Source organism: Giraffa tippelskirchi, chromosome 9 (assembly GCF_054371585.1).
Source record: "Giraffa tippelskirchi isolate mGirTip1 chromosome 9, T2T-mGirTip1v1.2.pri, whole genome shotgun sequence".
Classification (NCBI taxonomy): domain Eukaryota; kingdom Metazoa; phylum Chordata; class Mammalia; order Artiodactyla; family Giraffidae; genus Giraffa; species Giraffa tippelskirchi.
Genome location: NC_137283.1, coordinates 12,541,779 through 12,562,437, shown reverse-complemented (window position 1 = coordinate 12,562,437; position 20,659 = coordinate 12,541,779). Strand labels below are relative to the sequence as shown.

The following is a 20,659-nucleotide window of genomic DNA, read 5'->3' as shown; positions in this document are numbered from 1 at the left end:
GCAAGTAGAGAAGCCTGTGTACCACAATGGGAAGCCCATACACCACAACTAGAGAAAAACCCACGTGCTCCATGAAGACCCAGCACAGTCAAAAAAAAGAAAAGTGGCTTGCACCAGAAGGAAAGGTTTTACCACAATGAAGCACCTGGATTAGGAAGCCTGAACTCTGGGGTCTCACCTTCATAGACAGACCCTCCTCTAACCTGGTCTCTCTGTTGGTGGCTGCCCCCTTCAGTGGCCCAGTTGGAGAGATCCCCTGGAGACCTGGCCAGAGGGCCTCACCAAGACCCGGATGAAGGCTCCAGAGCTGCAAAGGGGAGGTGAACACAGAGGGGACCTTTGACTGGATCAGCTTCTGTGAAGCACCATCCAGCTCTGCAGGGCAGGTGCCACGTTCACTAGCTTCCTTGGGAGCCCACTGGCTTACCTGAACTTCACAGCTGGGAAGCCATGACTGAAAGGAAAAAGAGGAGCCCTCTTTAGTGCTTCCAGAAGGCTCATCTCTTCTCCACCTGAGTGTGTGAGCATTGGCGTGGCACCTGCGTAAACCTCCAGAGACCCACCATGCTAGAATACACCTCAACACTGCACGTCCTCCACAGACATCAGACAGGAAGCCTGCATAAGGGAGGTGGGACATGGGCACTAAGCAATGGAAGGCATAGGTACCTGTGCCACATAGATGCCACCCTGTGGCCTTTCATTTCTGAAATGGCTCTGGGCAGAGAAGTGTGTACGCCGGCAGGCTTGATAGGTGATGAATTAAAAATGAATGAAGCTGGTCAGCTGAATTAGATTTTCATCTCCTAAACTTGAAAGCCTACACTGTAATACTTATAGATGACCTGCTCTCAGAGACTAGAAACCACCCTTCAGCAGATATGGTGACAGGACAAATCTGGCTGGTCTATAAGGAGAACGGGCTCGCTCCACCACCGTCAGCCTCATGCCCCACACAGGTACGGACTTGTCATATGCAAAGGCAGATTCCTCTTTTCCCCAACCATCTTGGGGAGTTACACTGCCCTCTGAGTTCAGGCTCATGATGCTGCCTGAACATAATCATCATCCTTCACTACACTAGCAAATTTCAGCACCAAGTACCTGGCCAGCTCCTCACTGGCCCATCCCTGGGCACTCTCAGGAAGTGTTGCAGAAGTCCTGAATCCCTGTCAACCTCTCAGGAGGGGCCCAGAAAAGGTCAGGGATTTTGTGCAAGGTTTCAAAGCTTGCCAAGCAAGACACAGTCTGATTAGAAATAAAGCTGAGTATATTGATTTTTCTTGATGAAGTTTTGAATGCAACAAGCATTCAGGGCACGTTTTTTAGCATCCAGCAACACCATATGAGGTACTTATTAATAAAGCCCCGAGAGAGAGAGAGAGAGATTGTCCCAAGGTCAAAAATAAAAGTGTGGAGAGAGCACTTTAATATTATCATCAGAAGTGCACAGTGTCGGAAGTGACTTCCCTTGACCTTGTCCCATGGAAACAGATTCACAGACTCTCACGCGCTCCTTGGACTGAAGATCTTGAATATAATTTTAGAGAGGAAAACATAAATTGAGAGAAAGTAGTTTTTAGCAAAGCAAGTGCAAATCTGCATAAAAGCTGCCAAGGTCTCTATAATACAATAAGCCCAGAAACATCCAACAAAGAGAGAAGCATTTCCTTTGGAACTAAGGTATAAAAGCTTGATGATTATGTACATTCCTAAGACTCTCATAAAAATTCTGTCTCACAACTCCTTTTAGTTTGTTTGTCTTTAGCTCATGTTAGGGTTGACTTTTTTTTTTTTTTAAGCCACAAACAAGTCTAATAACCACATCTAGCATTTTGGCATACTCCTAGTATATCGAAGGGCTTCCCTGGTGGTTCAGATGGTAAAGAACTGGCCTGCAATGCAGGAGACCTGGGTTTGATCCCTGGGTCAGGAAGATCACCTGGAGAAGGGAATGGTTACCCACTCTAGTATTCTTGCCAGAGAATCTCCAGGGCAGAGGAGCCTAGCAGGCTACAGTCCATGAGGTCGCAAAGAGTCAGGCACAACTGAGCGACTGAGTACACATGTACTAGTATAACGAGGACCAAAATTTTCCTGCTATGTGAATACACCTAGTCTCAGGCCCAGGAGCATCTCTAAGTCTTAAGAACCTTCATAGAAAGCTACTAAGCTCAAAAATGGCTTTCACTGAGCTTCCAATGAAAAAGGATGATGTTGTAACAACTTCTGCAAACAGTTTCTTCAGCTACAAAATTGGAATATTGGCTCCACATACTTCATGGATGGCTGAGAGGTTAAAACAACATAATGCAAGCGAAAAATGCTTCTTAAATTTAATAAGGTCTGGCTGCATCCTTCTTGATGACCTAGACTCTAGTTTGGGTTCAGGCATCAGGATGCTCTCAGCCACAGGATGAGCCACAGGCTGCTCTCTGGTCCCCTGACTCACACCTCAGGGCCTTTGCACTGCTTCTGGGTGCTCTCTCAGCACCAATCCCAACTCTGTATGGTTATGGTTGGGACCTTCCTGTCTTCTGTGTTAGACTCTGAGCTCCTACAGGACAGGGGCCTCTTCCTGTTGTTCTTGGAGGCACCCTTCTCCACTCCAGCCAGTGCTATGCTGGGCAGGCTTGTTCCAGCTGTGGGGAGCTGACTTGGGCACCTCTCCATCACTCAGCATTCAGTGATAATCTGGTGGTAGCTCAAAAACACATATGGTGGGGATATTTACACTATGGAAATTAACAAATGCTACAAATCAAGCTCTTTTTCTTTTTATCCCTGGAGAGCCACGTGTCAAAAACTTACCAGGATACTACTGACCCCTAGCCAGTGCTCTCACCTCATCCTTTTAACCTGACACATTCATGCTGGACAAACGCCCTCTACAACAGAACCAAAATCTAGTGTGTCATGACACTCTCTCTTTAAAAAAAAGTATGTATTTATTTGGCTGTGTTAGGTCTTAGTTGCAGCATGTAGGATCTAGTTCCCTGACCAGGGATTGAACATGGTCCCCCTGCACTGGAGACGCAGATTTTTAGCCAATGGAGCACCAGGGAAGTGCCTACACCCTCCCTTCTCGAAACATATGTACTCTCAGTTCTATGATCTACCTGCCTGGCTTGTTCCCCAGTGATGGCAGCAATAACCACTGTAATCAGAGCTAACATCTACTGGGACTTACTCTGGGCTGGCTGCTGGCAGATGTCTCTCAGTGAATCCTGTCCACGGGGCTGTGAGGCTACGAGGCTTTGGAGCCTTGTCCACGGGCAGACGGGGCCAGCATCAGAACCCAAGCCAACTTGACCACGTCCCCCGCCCCGGTCACAGCCACACTGAGTCACTTGCCCTGCTACCCTCCCGTGGGCCCTCTCCCCATGATCACGTCTCTGTGCATGTCCAGCACTAGTCACTGTGGTTCTATTTTCACCCACGTAGCAATGATATGAAGAGATCTTGTTGATTATGCTCTGTGGCCCCTTATTATGATTTTCCTAACAGCCTCCAGTTTCATCCTTGGTGAGTGGGGCTGACTCCCTGGTCCCCACCGTAGGGGATGTCAACCAGCCTGAATGTCAACCAGCCTCAGAGCCCACACTGCTACATTTTTCCTTCTGGATTGAGGCTCCCAGGGGCCACAGCTGTCCACATCGCTTCTCTGAACCTGGCCTTGAGAACATTCACTGGGGGTCCGCTACAGTGGGCATAGGGCTGCCTCGTTTATTACTCCCAGTGGTTCCCTACACCAGCAAAAGCTTGATTTGATGGATAGCAGACCAGGGAACGGAGAGCTAAGAAGGGGCCAAGCCAGAGTTTCAGTCAGGCGTGCATGATGGCATTAAAAAAAACATATTTTATTTATTTGGCTGTGTCGGGTCTTAGTTGTGGCACATGAGCCTCCACTGTGGCATGTGAGATCTTTAGTTGTGTTGTGACATGCAAACTCTTAGTTGTGGCATGTAGGATCGAGTTCCCTGACCAGGGATCGAACCTGAGCCCCCTGCATTGGGAGCGAGGAGTCTTAGCCACTGGGAAGACCAACAGGGAAGCCCTGGGGCTGGCATTCTTTCCATAACACCAGAGGTCCACTGCCATCTCCCAGCCCCTGGCCCACAGAGCAGCAGGCCCTGCCTTGGTAACCCTCTAGGCGGGCCTTGCAGCTCCTTCTCCCGTCCCAGGGTCTGGTGAGTGGGACCATACTGTGGGTTGAGCTATATCCCCTCCCCGGCTGGGGAGGGCCTGCCCAAGGCATGAAATCCCCACGGCCACATAGTTCTCGTCCCTCGAAAGGTAGCCTCCATTCAGTGAAAAGCAAGTGGTTAACTCTGCTTAAAGGTGGTCGCTAAGTTAAGGGCGGTTCAGGTGACTGTGTGTGTGTGTGTGCGCTAAGTTGCTTCAGTCATGTCCAACTCTTTGCAACCCCATGGACTATAGCCCTCCAGACTCCTCTGTCCACGGGATTCTCCAGGCAAGAATACTGGAGTGGGTTGCCATTTCCTTCTCCAATGTCATGCATTGGCAGGCAGGCTCTTTACCACCAGTGCCACCTGGGCAGCCCTGTCCAGGTAACTAGGGAAATACATTCATCTCTTCTGAGTTGTGGTGGACACCCTGGTTTGATTGGACCTTTTTAATTTTTATTTAAAAATTTTCTGACCTCCATGGTTTCCGTTGAGAAATCTGTTGTCACCTGAATTGATCTTTCCTTATAAAAAATATATTGTTTATGTCTGGCTGCTTTCAAGATTTTAAATTTTTTCTTTAGTTTTTAAGTTTGATTTTTATGTGTCCTGGTGTGGATCTGAATGTATTTGGTTTTCCAAGTCGTGTGTTTATTTTTCGGGGCTTCAAGGACATCTTCTGGCAATATTCTCAGAGAATGACCTTTTCTCCTCAAAATCAGCCAGTGAATTTATTTGGTTTTTATTTCCCTTGAGTACCACCCACAAGCCTTATCCAGCAGCTTCTAATTTTCTCCACTCATGCTTACAGAAATCCTCTACTGCAATAAAAAGTGTAGCTGGAATACTTTTATGAGTGTAATGAGAAGTGATGTCCTTGTCACAGGAGGCGCCATTCTCTGGCACACCCACCGGGACTCAGCATGGCTTCCCAGCTGAACCATCAGAGCTGGAGTCATTAGAGCCAGGGGCTGTGGACCGCAGATGGTTACAGGAAAAGAAATCAAAAGTTCTTATCACCAGAGCTTCCTAACCATGGGACAGACACCATGGTGGGCACAAATCATCCTTTCTCTAATCCTTTAGCAACGTGCTACGCCCAGTGTCACAAATTCTTGTTTTCCAGATGAGGAAAATGATGCTCAAAGATGCTAATAGCAACTGGCTAATAGCCACACAGCTGTTAAGTGCCAGAGCCAGTGTAAATGTGCCAATAAATTTTAAAAATTATTTTAGGCAGCATGGCTTGCTTACCTGTAGTAAAGGACACTGATCTGAAGTGTCACAGAGAAGGTTTACATGTGTGTACACACATAAGACCACTTAGTCAACATACAGAACATTGTATTAATAATCACTCCAGATGGCTTGCTGGGTCCCCTCCCATTCAGTAACCCCTCCTACCCCAGGGGCCATCACCATCATAGGTCAGTTTGACCGTTTCAGAACTCTACATGAATGGAATCGTACAGTACGTGCCACCTGTATCTGTCTTCTATCTTCTTTGGCTCAACATCACATGGTGTTCATTCATGGTATTGCATGTATCAGTAGTTTCTTCTTTTTCATTGCTGTATAGTATTTTATTATAAGACTACATCACAATTTTTATATTCATTCTCTGCTGCTAGACTTTGGGGTGGTTTCTAGTTTGGAGGCATTACAAAGAAAGCTGCTGTGAGTATCTTTGTGCGTGAGGTTTCTGGACATACACACTCTCACAAAGTCACTGGAGACACACCCCTTGCCCCAATTCCATCGTGTAGCAGGAAGTTGCAGTTTTGTTCTATTTTGTTTGTTCACTTTTGCTATAGAAATTATGCTTCCCTTATTTTTAGCCATAGGTGATTTAGGAGGGAAGAATCTTACTGACTTAAATAGGAAGGGGTCTGAGTAAATTTGTAAAGTTCTCTCCAAGCAGTTTTTAATTCCTTCCCGTTGAAACCTTGGCAGTGAGGTGAGAGGGGATCAGTTTTACCCCTTCAGGAAACACATACACCCTCATACCTCCGCACACTTTTTGTCATTTCACACTCTGTGTTGCTCTACACATTCAAATTCCCAACATCAACCACCAACTACCCTAATTGACCTAAATAATGCACTTCCTGCCTCAGCCATACCAGTTCTGCGTCCCCAAAGATATACTGTTTCATGACCCTTCAGTGCTTTACCCTTCCTCTCTGCCAAATTCCATCCTTCTTTCAAATATCTGCTTCAATGAAGCCTTTCCTTTTCTCTCTGGCAAGCTAACAGAATTGTAAATTGATGGGGACATAAATTCTAAATAAATAAACCTACTGTACACACACTTTATTTATATGAGAATATACAACAAATTCTGTATATTCCTGAAGGCAATTTTTAACATACAGGACACAGTTTAATACACAGGACATTTTTAAAGGGTGAGAAGCAAATTACTTCTAATTGATAATGACCTAATGACCATGACATAGGCTACCTACTGAATGGTGTAGTCTTTTCCCAAAAGTTAGGAAATAAAAGCTAAATTGATTAGAAGCAATGCAAAAATGTTAGTGCTTTATGATTGTAACTAAAAGGCACAGCTGACAAAGATTTCTTAAAGGTATTCAGTTTATTTAGAATTCGTTACACTTCCTCAGTTTACAAGGCCATTCCTAGATGTCTCTTGAAGAATCTCGTTTTAGAGGTTAAGCAAATCACCTGAAGGACACACAGTCCCAGAAAATGCAGATGTCTTGATGAGGTTTAATTCTGATGAGGCTCTGGAAGCTACCTGATTGGGGAGTTGGGGGATGCCGCCCCCAGAACAATTTGTTAGAAAAAAAATGAAATCCTCTTTTCTTAATTATCTCATATCCTCACTTCTACGGGTATAAACTATAAGCCTCTTCAGTTCTTTCCTTACCAACGAATTCCTAAATACTCCCCTGATAGGGCTGTCTTTGAATTACAGAGACCATAATATTCTCTGATGCTTTTACAGCGATTCCGACAGCAATTCACACCTCAGGCAGGATTCCTAAGAATCCTTATGACAGTACAGCTTACACAGTCCAGGGTGAAGCAGCCCATTTATATGGTAAATGCGTTGGCCCTCCCATCAGGCGATGCTGAATTAGTTTGGCGTCCTTAGGCCACTTGTTCCTGCTCTCAAACGAGAACTCAAGAAATTTAGCAGCAGTCGCTTTTGGTCTTGATTTTAAGAGCTGTTTGTAGTCCTCAGAAATGAATACAGCATCATCTTCTATATTGGTTCCTGCTAAACTTAACTGTCTTCATGCTGAATACTGCTTTGTCCAAATTTTAGGGCTTATTTTTCTAGGATCTTTCGAAGGATTTACATTTTGTAAGGTTTTTATAAAGTGAAACAGATGTTCTTCACTGTGTATCCCCCTCTTATGCTGCAGTATCAAATCCTTCTTTTCATTTCTTAAATTGATTTTCTGTGGACTGTTTCGAGGGAACTTCAAATTTTTAACCACTAGGCTTATCCTGGGCTTTCCAGGTAGCTCAATGTTAGAGAATCCATCTGCCAACGCAGGAGATGCAGGAGTAGGTGGGTAAGATAGATCCCTGGGTAGGGAAGATCCCCTAAAAGAGGAAATGGCAACCCGCTCCAGTATTCTTGTCTGAAAAATCCTATGGACAGAGGATGGGCCACAGTCCATGGGGTCGCAAAGGGTCAGACACGACCGAGTGACTGAACACGCAGGCTTATCCGAGGCCTGTGTATGCACTGTATGCATATCTGTTCTTTATAAATACAACGAACAAGATTCCCTCTTCCCTCAGGATTGGGGGGACATGGTCCTGTCAAGAATGCACACCTTGCAGTGGTTTTGGATCCTGCTCCCACCGTTACTGGAACAGTAAGATGCCTTGGTAAGCTCAGCGTCTACAACTTTAACAGGAGGTGCTATTCACCTCGCAAGACTATCAAGGGGAGAGTGCTGGCATCTAATTAATGTTCTTTTCTGGAAATCCACTCTCTGCTGCCTGCAGCCTAGATTCAGCCTTACCTTGCCCAAGCTTTCCAGTCTGCCCACTGCTCCCCCTTTGCTTTGTCCAGCCTGCCTTTGCTTCCTTGTCCTCCCCTGCCGAACTCCTACCCCGTGAAAGCCCAGCTCAGGCAACCCTTCCTTTGGGATACCTGTCCTGCTGTTGCTCTGACCACAGGCCCCCGAGGACCTCACAGCCTCCAGCAGAGCGCTGTCCACTCACGGCTGCTCCTGTAGTACTGAGATCTGTGTGACTCTTTAACTATGGCCATTAACACAGGCCTGGGCGCTTGCTGATGGGAAGAACCAGTGCCTCTGCTTATCAGAGAAATTTCAGAAAGATAAAAATTTCTGGCTAAGATTCAGCACTTTCACTGCCCTACCATGGCCTGGGTTCAATCGCTGGTCAAGGAACTTGAGATCCTGCAAGCTGCAGTCAAAAACAAAGAAAGAAAGAAAGAAAAATGCCAAAAGATCAAAATTTCAGGCTGGCATCTTCCCCATAATAACTGTCCTGCAACTTATGCAAGGAGGCTTCAGGAAGAAAAGAGAAAAGGAACATGACAAACAAAAGGCATACCAAGAACTTGTACCAAAAAATGATACGACAAACATCGAAAGGGGACATGTGAACAAACAGTTCTCCAGAAAATCAGTGACGGATGGTAGAAAGTTGATTGCTTTAGCACAGGCCTCCTGTGTGGGCTGAACCCAGTAGGCATTTATGGAGGAAATAAATGAAAAATACTTCATTTACCGTGAGATGTGTTTGTGTACATTTCCAGGAACAAGGAGATGCTCTCTTACATAACCATGTAAAGTGATTAATTTCAGGAAATTTAAAATGAACTCAATACTATTCTACCATTAGCCAAATGGTGTCAACTGTCCCAATGTCCTCTACAGCTACTTTCCCTCATCTCAAGAGTTGATCAAGGGTTAGACATGCCACTTGGTTATCATTTCCTGTTAGTCTTTAAACATTTCCTCAGTTTCTTTTCTCTTTCATGACATCAACATTTTGAAGACTTCAAGCCAGTTATTTTGCATAATACCGCGCGGTGTGCCTTTTGTATTTCCTCAAGATGAGATTTATTCTGAAATCTGGAAGGGTAGACTGTCTCTCACAGTACATGAATGGAACTTACATCCACTCCTCAATTTTTTTTTTTCCTTTAATTTTTTCAGTCTAGTCAAGAGCTGTGTCAATTGTACAACTTTCTCACTGAACAGCCCTGGGTAAGATGGGATTTTCCAAGTACACAGTAACTGTCTTTGACTTGCTGCATTGTAGCGTCTGGTGACATTGCAAGAGCTCCTTATTCAAAATGAACTACATGACATCGGCACACGGTGCTGCCAACACAAATAATTCCATTGCATTCAGGATCCTTTGTCACAAACATTCCACAAAGTATACATACAGAATAAATGCTCTCCATTCGAAAGAGTGAAATACTTCTTTCACTAAGAAACCACTGCATATATAATTTTTAATATAAGAAGTTACCCATGCTAATACACATGATTTTAAATGTCTCATCATATTCTGTCTAGCAGAATGTGTCCTAATTTACTTCTTCTGTTCTATTGTTGGACATGTAGATTATTAGTAATCCAGGATGTCTCATTTCTCACTGAAAATTTTTTGTATTAAAAATATTCCACTGCCTTTTTCGGTAAGGGTTTTAGAAATCACAGGGTAAAAGGACTTGAACATGCTAATGGCTATTGATATATGTTGGTAAAAGGTTATGCCCATTTTGACTTCACCAGTGATGGATGAGGGTGCCTTTGTCAACCTACCCTTGTCAACACTGAGGAGAATGCGGAAAAACAAACATTAATTTAATAAGAAAAAAAGCTACTTGAAGTATAAATGTCTATTCCTTTGCTTTCTAGTGAGGTTCAACATTTCCCCATATAATTGTTAACCTGCGAATGTCCTCATCTCATAGTGATAATTTTTTAATATCTTATCTCCTGTAGGGATATTGCAAACCCATTGGGATATCTCTAAAACATACTGTGGAGTTTATACTAAAAGGGCAGCATGCTAATTTATGAATCATGTGGATTATGTGAACATCAAACATTAAGTGATCAGACAGAAGTAAAGAAAGGGTATTCGACGGAAGGTGAAAAGAAATGAAGGCTTAAGTTGTCTCAGAAAAACCAAAGCCAATGCCACATGGGTAATAAGGACATATGTTTTGATTTCAGTTCCAACGGTAATTTTTCTCTCTCATTCTCTGAAAACAATTTCCCCAGCTGGTCTGCATTAAAGGTAATAGCGCAAAACAACAAAAATCAGAGAGAGCATTTTTTATAATGAAGCAAAGAACTAAGAGGCCAGTTTGTTTCCAAGGAAAGTAGGAATGAGATTCCTGAATCAATTCAACACGAAATGATAATGGCTGTCCTGTGCTTCTAGGCTCACTCAGAAAGTTTGGTTTCCCTGCAGAGGATCTTATATGCAACCACTATATGTCCTTATTTATAATGTTTGACTGCATCTCTGCAATAAATAGTCAAGAAGAGAAATTTATATATAATTAGAAAATGACAAAGAGAATGATTCAGTAGTATCCTTTTAGCTATATAACTTCTAAAATAAGTAATCCATCATTCATTGTTACTAATCTCCCAGAGCTAAAAATTTCAAACTAACCTACATTTTAATTTGAGTCACACCTGTAGAACCACACCATAGACAGGCCCGGGTGCTTAATACAGTCATCCACTTCTGATGCAGTCGGTTAATATTACCACACAAAGGTCTACTCTCAATTCCTAATGCCTTAACTTTCTGAGAGCAGGACTTTTTACTCTTATAATTATTCATGCCTCCATAGTATCTCAAGAATCATATGCCTATAGTAGCTGCTGGAGAAACAGCTAGAAATTAAACCAATGTACCAAAATGGGATTAATTTACACAGGAAAGAAAAGTATGTCATGGGCAGTGGGGAGTAAACTCTGGGTCTAAAAAGTGGTCTTTGCCACAGCTTCACAGAGCTGCTATCACACAATATACATACAGGTGTTCTTCACATAATTTGACATATACAGTGTTTTAAAATCCAATTGCTTGATTATGAATATGCTGAAAGAATATCCCAGTAATACCCTAAGTAAATCATTTCTAAACCAAGAGGTGAATTTCAGATTGCATGAGAGGCAGAGAAGCTGATGGTCAAAGTGGGTGCAGCACAAAGTGACCCCAAACACCATCTCCCAGCAAGACACCGGCTTTTGCCAGGTATTTAAAGTCTAAACAGTCCATTGTAAACTAACTGCTTTTGGTTCAAGAAACTGGGCAGGTTTTAAAAACTGTTATTTGAGGCGGGGATAAGATGGCGGAGGAATAGGACGGGGAGACCACTCTCTCCTCCACAAATGTATCGAAAGAACATCTAAACGCTGACCAAACTTCACAAAACTACTTCTGAAGGCTGGCTGAGGACTTCAGGCTTCCACAAAAACTGCGCATTATCTTCAAAAGAGGTAGGAGAAATTATAAAAGATAAAAAGAGAGACAAAAGAGTTAGGGACGGAGACCCGTCCTGGGGAGGGAGTCGTAAAAGAGGAGGAATTTCCAAGCACCAGGAAACCCTCTCACCGGCGGGTGTGGGGGAGGATTTTTTATCTCGGAGGGCAACGTAACTGGGAGGAAAAAATAAATAAAATCCACAGATTACGTGCCTAAAGCAACTCCCAGCAAAGAACCCCAGACGCTCGCATCATCCGCCACCAGCAAGTGGGGGCTGAACGGAGAGGAGCGGGCGGCATTGCCTAGGGTAAGGACCGGGCCGAGTGCCCCGAGGGCAATCTGAGGGAGCTAACGTGAGATAGTAACCTAAACTGTGGGACAGCAAGAGAGAAAGAACTATCCCGCGAAAAGCCCAACTCTAAGGCACTGCCGGCCCGCTCACAGAACAAAGGACTGAGCGATACCAGAGGAGAGCTAGCCGGCTGCGGACCGCCCCATCCCCCGCTGGACACAGCGGGCAGGCGGGGCCCGCCAGAGCCGGAAAGGGGCAAACTCGGCTCCAGAGAGGGCACCCCCTACCAAACTGCAAACAGGCTCCCAGTTTCTAAGCAAAGACTGCCTGAGATCCCGGAGGGTCGACAGCCGCCGGGAGGGTCGCAGCCAGAGACCAGCTCCCCAGAACCGACACAAAGCACACCGGAGCCGGGCGCGCCCGTAAACCGAGGCGGGGACCAGGGAGGTGATAAGCCGCACCGCCCCAACAGGGGAGAGCGCCCTCGCCAAACTCCTGGCCGCCTGGGCAGCTCCGACCGGGAACGGCACAAGCCGCGGGCGAAACCGAGTCTGCGCCTTTGTGGAGTAACCGGGAGCCTGAACCTGAGCGGCTTAGACCTGGGAAGTGCACGCAGCTCAGGGCCCGCTCCCCGGCTGAGTAACCTGAAGCCTGAGCAGGGTAGACGGCGAAAGCACACACGCCGTGAGCGGGGGCGAACCCAGTGCGGCCGAGACACTGCGAGCTTACCACACGCACGCCAGAATTGCAGTGTTCCTTCCTCCCCACAGCACGATTGAACAAGCGAACCTAAAGAGATCACCTCCACCGCTTTGTTGCAGGGCGGAAATTAGATACTGAAGAGATCTCCAAACAGAAGCCAAATAAACAGAGGGAAGCGCTTTGGAAGGGACAGGCCAACAGATTAAGATCCCTGTAGTTAATACCGACTGCATTGAAAAGGACCTATAGATCTTGAAAAGTATAAGCAGGAATAAGGATCTATCTAAAACTGAGCAGATCCCACACTGCTCACAACAGCTCCAGAGAAAGTCCGGGATATATATATTTTTTACTATTTTTTTTTTTTAATTAAAAAAAAAATTTTTTTTTCTCTTCTTTCCTTTTTCTTCAAGTCCTCTATTACACCTTTAACTTTCATTTTCATAACCCACTATTAACTTGCAAAAAAAAAAAAACCCTATTTTTGAAGCAAACTACATACATATATCTTATACCTTTTGTGTTTTCTTTTTTTAATGTTTTTTTCCTGTTCTACATTTTTTTACTGTTTCTTTTTTTACTGTTTTACTGTTTTTTTTTCTTTTTACACTGTTTCCTTTTTTCTTTTTTTTTTTTTTAGATTGTAAGTTTTATAAGAGTCTAACCTCTACTCTAGATTTTTAATCTTTGTTTTACATATTTGATATCAACTTTGTACATTTAAGAACCCAATCTTTAGGACCCACTTTTACTCAGGAGTGTGATCACTGGCCTGATCACTCTCTCCCCCTATTGATGCTCTTTCTTCTCCCCCAGGGAACCTCTATCTCCCACCCTCCTCCTTCTCTTCTCAACCCAATTCTGTGAATCTCTGAGGGTGTTCTGGGTACCGGAGAACACTTCAGGAACAGGATACTGCCCAGATCTCTCTCTCCCCTCTTAATTCCTCCCTTTCTACTCATGCTCACCTCTGTTACCTTCCTCCCCCCTCTCTATGTATCTCTGTGAATCACTCTGAGGGTTCCAAACTGTGGAAAGCACAGAGGGAAGTGCTTACTGGCTAGATTGCTCTCTCCACATTTGAATTCCCCTCTTCCCCTCCTGGTCACCTCAACCCACCCCCCCCACCTCATCTCTCCATGTAACTCAGTGAACCTTTCTGGGTATCCCTCACTGTGGAGAATCTTTTCACCATTAACCTAAAAGTTTTATTATTGAGGCTGTATGGAAGGAGAAGTCTTGAGGCTACTGCAAGAATAAGACTGAAAGCCAGGGGAAACATTAATTAATAAGAGACCATCCAATAGCCTCCATAAATTCACTGAAACCAAGCTCCACCCAAGAGACAATAAGTTCCAGAGCAAGACATACCATGCAAATTCTCCAGCAACGCAGGAACATAGACCTGAGCATCAATATACAGGCTGCCCAGAGGCACACCAAATCCATAGACATCTCAAAAATTAATACTGGTCACTCCATTACACTCTAGAGAGCAGAAATCCAGCTCCACCCACCAGAACACCGACACAAGCTCCCCCAACCAGGAAGCCTTGACAAGCCACCTGTCCAACCCCAACCGCAGTGAGGAACCTCCACAACAAAGAGGAACTTCATACTACCAGAATACAGAAGGGCCACGCCTAACACAGCAATCTAAACAAGATGAAAAGACAGAGAAATACTCAGCAAGTAAAGGACAATGAGAAATGCCCACAAAGCCAAACAAAAGAGGAGGAGATAGGGAATCTATCTGAAAAAGAATTTAGAATAAGGATAATAAAAATGATCCAAAATCTTGAAAGCAAAATGGAGTTACAGATAAATAGCCTGGAGACAAAGATTGAGAAGATGCAAGAAATGTTTATCAAGGACTTAGAAGAAATAAAAAGGAATCAATATAGAATGAATAATGAAATAAAGGAGATAAAAGACACTCTGGAGGGAACCAACAGTAGAATAACGGAGGCAGAAGATAGGATAAGTGAGGTAGAAGATAGAATGATGGAAATAAACGAAGCAGAGAGGAAAAAAGAAAAAAGAATCAAAAGAAATGAGGAAAACCTCCGGGACCTCTGGGACAATATGAAACGCCCCAACATTCGAATCATAGGAGTCCCAGAAGAAGAAGATAAAAGGAAAGGCCATGAAAAAATACTCGAGGAGATAATAGTTGAGAATTTCCCTAAATTGAGGAAAGAAATAGTCACAGAAGTCCAAGAAACCCAGAGAGTTCCAAACAGGATAAACCCAAGGCGAAACACCCCAAGACACATATTAATCAAATTAACAAAGATCAAACACAAAGAACAAATATTAAAAGCAGCAAGGGAAAAACAACAAATAACACACAAGGGGATCCCCATAAGGATAACAGCTGATCTTTCAATAGAAACCCTTCAGGCTAGAAGGGAATGGCAGGACATACTTAAAGTAATGAAAGAGAATAATCTACAACCCAGATTACTGTACCCAGCAAGGATTTCATTCAGATATGAAGGAGAATTCAAAAGCTTTACAGACAAGCAAGAGCTGAGGGAATTCAGCACCACCAAACCAGCTCTCCAGCAAATGCTAAAGGATCTTCTCTAAACAGGAAACACAGAAAGGATGTTTCAACACGAACTCAAAACAACAAAGTAAATGGCAACGGGATCATACTTATCAATAATTACCTTAAATGTAAATGGGTTGAATGCCCCAACCAAAAGACAAAGGGTTGCTGAATGGATACAAAAACAAGACCCCTATATATGCTGTCTACAAGAGACCCACCTCAAAACTAGAGACACACACAGGCTGAAAGTGAAAGGATGGAAAAACATATTCCATGCAAACGGAGACCAAAAGAAAGCAGGAGTCGCAATACTCATTTCAGATAAAATAGACTTTAAAATAAAGGATGTGAAAAGGGACAAAGAAGGACACTACATAAAGATCAAAGGATCAATTCAAGAAGAAGACGTAACAATCATAAATATATATGCACCCAACATAGGAGCACCACAATATATAAGGCAAATACTAACAAGTATGAAAGGGGAAATTAACAATAACACAATAATAGTGGGAGACTTTAATACTCCACTCACGCATATGGATAGATCAACTAAACAGAAAATTAACAAGGAAACACAAACTTTAAATGATACAATAGACAAATTAGATTTAATTGATATTTACAGGAGTTTCCACCCCAAAACAATCAATTTTACCTTTTTCTCAAGTGCACATGGAACTTTCTCCAGGATAGATCACATCCTGGGCCATAAATCTAGCCTTGGTAAAATCAAAAAAATTGAAATCATCCCAGCCATCTTCTCTGACCACAATGCAGTAAGATTAGACCTCAATTACAGGAAAAAAACTATTAAAAATTCCAACATATGGAGGCTAAACAACACGCTTCTGAATAACCAACAAATCACAGAAGAAATCAAAAAAGAAATAAAATTATGCATGGAAACGAATGAAAATGAAAACACAACAACCCAAAACCTATGGGACACTGTAAAAGCAATACTAAGGGGAAGGTTCATAGCAATACAGGCGTACCTCAAGAAACAAGAAAAAAATCAAATAAATCAACTAACTCTACACCTAAAGCAACTAGAGAAGGAAGAAATGAAAAACCCCAGGGTCAGTAGAAGGAAAGAAATCTTAAAAATTAGGGCAGAAATAAATGCAAAAGAAACAAAAGAGACCATAGCAAAAATCAACAAAACTAAAAGCTGGTTTTTCGAGAAGATAAACAAAATTGATAAGCCATTAGCCAGACTCATCAAGAAACAAAGGGAGAAGAATCAGATCAACAAAATTAGAAATGAAAATGGAGAGATCACAACAGACTCCACAGAAATACAAAGGATCATAAGAGACTACTACCAACAGCTATATGCCAATAAAATGGACAACTTGGAAGAAATGGACAAATTCTTAGAAAAGTATAACTTTCCAAAACTGAACCATGAAGAAATAGAAGATCTTAACAGACCCATCACAAGCACGGAAATCGAAACTGTAATCAGAAATCTTCCAGCAAACAAAAGCCCAGGACCAGACGGCTTCACAGCGGAATTCTACCAAAAATTTAGAGAAGAGCTAACACCTATCCTACTCAAACTCTTCCAGAAAATTGCAGAAGATGGTAAACTTCCAAACTCATTCTATGAGGCCACCATCACCCTAATTCCAAAACCAGACAAAGATGTCACAAAAAAGGAAAACTACAGGCCAATATCACTGATGAACATAGATGCAAAAATCCTTAATAAAATTCTAGCAAACAGAATCCAACATCATATTAAAAAGATCATACATCATGACCAAGTGGGCTTTATCCCAGGAATGCAAGGTTTTTTTAACATCCGCAAATCAATCAATGTAATACACCACATTAACAAATTGAAAGAAAAAAACCATATGGTTATCTCAATAGATGCAGAAAAAGCCTTTGACAAAATTCAGCATACATTTATGATTAAAACCCTCCAGAAAGCAGGAATAGAAGGAACATATCTCAACATAATAAAAGCTATATATGACAAACCCACAGCAAACATTATCCTCAATGGTGAAAAATTGAAAGCATTTCCCCTAAAGTCAGGAACAAGGCAAGGATGCCCACTTTCACCACTACTATTCAACATAGTTTTGGAAGTTTTGGCCACAGCAATCAGAGCTGAAAAAGAAATAAAAGGAATACAGATAGGAAAAGAAGAAGTAAAACTCTCACTGTTTGCAGACGACATGATTCTCTACATAGAAAACCCTAAAGACTCTACTAGAAAATTACTAGAGTTGATCAATGAATATAGTAAAGTTGCAGGATATAAAATTAACACACAGAAATCCCTTGCATTCCTATACTCCAATAATGAGAAAACAGAAAGAGAAATTAAGGAAACAATACCATTCACCATTGCATCAAAAAGAATAAAATACTTAGGAATATATCTACCTAAAGAAACAAAAGACTTATATATAGAAAACTATAAAACACTGATGAAAGAAATCAAAGAGGACACAAACAGATGGAGAAATATACCGTGTTCATGGATTGGAAGAATTAATATAGTGAAAATGAGTATACTACCCAAAGCAATCTATAGATTCAATGCAATCCCTATCAAGCTACCAATGGTATTTTTCACAGAACTAGAACAAATCATCTCACAATTTGTATGGAAATATAAGAAACCTCGAATAGCCAAAGCAATCTTGAGGAAGAAGAATGGAACTGGAGGAATCAACCTGCCTGACTTCAGGCTCTACTACAAAGCCACAGTCATCAAGACAGTATGGTACTGGCACAAAGATAGAAATATAGATCAATGGAACAAAATAGAAAGCCCAGAGATAAACCCACGCACCTATGGACACCTTATCTTCGACAAAGGAGGCAAGAATATTCAATGGAGAAAAGACAATCTCTTTAACAAGTGGTGCTGGGAAAACTGGTCAACCACTTGTAAAAGAATGAAACTAGAACATTTCCTAACACCGTACACAAAAATAAACTCAAAATGGATTAAAGATCTAAATGTAAGACCAGAAACAATAAAACTCCTAGAGGAAAACATAGGCAAAACACTCTCCGACATAAATCACAGCAGGATCCTCCATGACCCACCTCCTAGAATATTGGAAATAAAAGCAAAAATAAACAAATGGGACCTAATTAAAATTAAAAGCTTTTGCACAACAAAGGAAACTATAAACAAGGTGAAAAGACAGCCTTCAGAATGGGAGAAAATAATAGCAAATGAAGCAACAGACAAACAATTAATATCAAAAATATACAAGCAACTTCTGCAGCTGAATTCCCGAAAAATAAACGACCCAATCAAAAAATGGGCCAAAGAACTAAACAGACATTTCTCCAAAGAAGACATACAGATGGCTAACAAACACATGAAAAGATGCTCAACATCACTCATTATTAGAGAAATGCAAATCAAAACCACAATGAGGTATCATTTCACACCAGTCAGAATGGCTGCTATCCAAAAGTCTACAAGCAATAAATGCTGGAGAGGGTGTGGAGAAAAGGGAACCCTCTTACACTGTTGGTGGGAATGCAAACTAGTACAGCCACTATGGAGAACAGTGTGGAGATTCCTTAAAAAACTGGGAATAGAACTGCCATATGACCCAGCAATCCCACTGCTGGGCATATACACCGAGGAAACCAGAATTGAAAGAGACGCGTGTACCCCAATGTTCATCGCAGCACTGTTTACAATAGCCAGGACATGGAAGCAACCTAGATGTCCATCAGCAGACGAATGGATAAGGAAGCTGTGGTACATATACACAATGGAATATTACTCAGCCATTAAAAAAAATACATTTGAATCGGTTCTACTGAGATGGATGAAACTGGAGCCCATTATACAGAGTGAAGTAAGCCAGAAAGAAAAACAACAATACAGTATACTAATGCATATATATGGAATTTGAAAGATGGTAACGATAACCCTATATGCGAGACAGAATAAGAGACACAGATGCATGGAACAATTTTATGGACTCTGAGGGAGAAGGTGAGGGTGGGACGTTCTGGGAGAATAACATTGAAACATGTATATTATCATATGTGAAACAGAACACCATTCCATGTTCGATGCATGAGACAAGGGCTCAGGGCCAGGGCAATGGGATGATCCAGAAGGATGGGATGGGGAGGGAGGTGGGTGGGGGGTCCAGGAGGGGGACACATGTAAACCCATGGCTGATTCATGTCAATGTATGGCAAAAACTATTGCAATGTTGTGAAGTGATTGGCCCCCAACTAAAATAAATAAATTTATAAAAAAAAATTAAAAAAAAAAAAAAAAAAGATCTGATGCAAGTCTCTCTCAACTTCCTTAAGTTACAAATTCAACATGTGTTGAAGCTGAAGCTCCAATACTTTGGCCACCTGATGCGAAGAGCTGACTCATTTGAAAAGACCCTGATGCTGGGAAAGATTGAGGGCAGGAGGAGAAGGGGAGGACAGAGGATGAGATGGTTGGATGGCATCACCGACTCAATGGACATGGGTTTGCGTAGACTCCGACAGTTGGTGATGGATAGGGAGGCCTGGCATGCTGTGGTTTATGGGGTCGCAAAGAGTTGGACACGACTGAGAGACTGAACTGAACTGAAAATGATACCCACAAAGCTGTTTTGATGACTAAATAAGATAATATGTATGGAAGTAGTTTGTAAGTAAATTCCTATCCAAATGTAAATTATTATGATTCTACAAGTAGAACTTTTAAACTGTAATAAAGTACTGATTATGATAAAAGCGTATCTAAATAATAAAGAGAGAAACAAAAGGGAAAAAAAAAAAAACAACTGTTATTTACCTGAAATTTTTCACATTTGATTCAAGTCAAAATATTCTTAAACATTTCCTAAATGTTTCCCATGATGAATTTGGCAGTGCATCCGGTATCAGGTTGAGGGGTTATACAGCTTGTTACTGCTGATACAAAAATAAACTCTTCTAGGGCAACCTTCAAAATGTAAAAGACTGTCAGCCCACAGGCCGTATATACCTGAGGCACTCTGACTTCTCTATCAAATTGAGCCTTAGAAAAATTTCAAGAAGCAAAACCTGCGCCATGGATCTTGGACTTCTTTCCTGGACTGGTTCCAATGATGGACTTGAATAATATGGAAAAATAGGAAATGAGCTCAACTTTTCCATCTTTTTTGATTTTGGACAATATTAACCCCAAGACTCCTGGAGATATCCCTACAAGACATCAACACAAGATTAACCCAGCAAAATACCCAACTTCTCCCTAACATCATTTTCCTTCCTGCTATAATTAAACAAGTTTGGGTGTGTTCTATCTGCATCAGACACACCAAATGTAGAAAACTCCTCAGTAACCCTCCCCTTTCTTAAAAAATAATGCTGACCAATCAACCACTAGTGGCCCCACTCAGTTGGAGGAAGATGGTGCCACCGGTGAGCTGAGACCCTGAGGGTGCACTCGGCCAC

General features: G+C 42.3%; 2 protein-coding genes across 3 annotated transcripts in view; one reads left to right on the top strand and one right to left on the bottom strand.

Annotated features, from left to right (window-relative positions):
• Window positions 1–8,925, top strand: part of LOC145520641 (uncharacterized) — a 279,274-nt gene extending 270,349 nt beyond the window's left edge. Inside the window, exon 5 of the transcript XR_014064683.1 lies at window positions 7,968–8,925. The gene's annotated coding sequence lies outside the window, so the exon portion shown is untranslated. The remainder of the gene's footprint in view (window positions 1–7,967) is intronic.
• The window catches only part of MYRIP (myosin VIIA and Rab interacting protein), a 227,693-nt gene that overhangs the window by 105,470 nt on the left and 101,564 nt on the right, over window positions 1–20,659 (bottom strand). The window lies entirely within an intron of this gene.